The sequence below is a fragment of the Limulus polyphemus genome, unplaced genomic scaffold (genome assembly GCF_000517525.1).
Source record: "Limulus polyphemus unplaced genomic scaffold, Limulus_polyphemus-2.1.2 Scaffold14135, whole genome shotgun sequence".
In the NCBI taxonomy this organism is placed as follows: domain Eukaryota; kingdom Metazoa; phylum Arthropoda; class Merostomata; order Xiphosura; family Limulidae; genus Limulus; species Limulus polyphemus.
The window spans coordinates 3,705-4,572 of NW_013679745.1; the positions used below are offsets into that span (position 1 = coordinate 3,705).

The window sequence follows — 868 nt, forward strand, 5'->3', positions numbered from 1 at the left end:
CCTCAATTTAATAATATTAATTCCAATACGACGTAGAAGCAACAGTAGACAAAGAGCGTGATCGAATATTCTCATCATCTAAGGTAGCAGGTCCAAGAAGAACACCACGATCCACCTCCATTATCGAATAGTTCTCCGCTGAGACCTATGTATGTAACTTAGAGATAAGGCTTTCATCAGTGAGATATTCGCCATGAATGATCATTCCAGAATGCACCACAAATTCAACATAGTCACTTAATATAAATGTAACCTCATAGTCCCCCGGACAAGTGACAATAGATGAAACTGAAGAAGAACAAAACTGAGAAATAACAGCTTGTACAAGTTGTCCTTGATTAATTTTAGGAGAATCCACAAACACTGTTCTTTTTATATCTTCTAAAGAGCCATATTGAACAAATCTAGATTCAACAGAAGCTCTGGACTTAATAAACCAGGAACTTCCACATTTAAAATCACAAACAAAAACTACACAACGCGATAAAACAAAAAGAGTAAGTCACTAACTAAACATGAAATCAGAACTGATAAATAACACGTCAGTACTCTGAGACAGCAGAACGCGCTAATTTCGAAATACACTTTGTGCCTGACAGGGATTGAACCTGGGACTTTTCGCGTGTAAAGCGAATGTGATGACCACTACACCACAAGCGCTCATTTAAGTAATATTTATAATTTCGTTTCTAAACTGAAGAAAGCTCTCATTTGTATTGTATAAGCATTATAAAGTTATTAGAGTTCATGGGTATCATTTCATAGAGTACTGGACGTTAAACTAAAAATATGTGTTATATCCAGCTGGTTTTTGTTTTTAAGCGCAATGCTACAAGGTTTCGATACACTCGGTGGATAGAGCCCATTT

General features: G+C 36.2%; 1 non-coding gene across 1 annotated transcript; it reads right to left on the reverse strand.

Annotated features, from left to right (window-relative positions):
* Nucleotides 1-587: 587 nt before the first annotated feature.
* On the reverse strand, nt 588-660 carry Trnav-uac. The gene has a single exon. It is a non-coding gene; the product is annotated as a tRNA-Val (tRNA).
* Nucleotides 661-868: the final 208 nt, after the last annotated feature.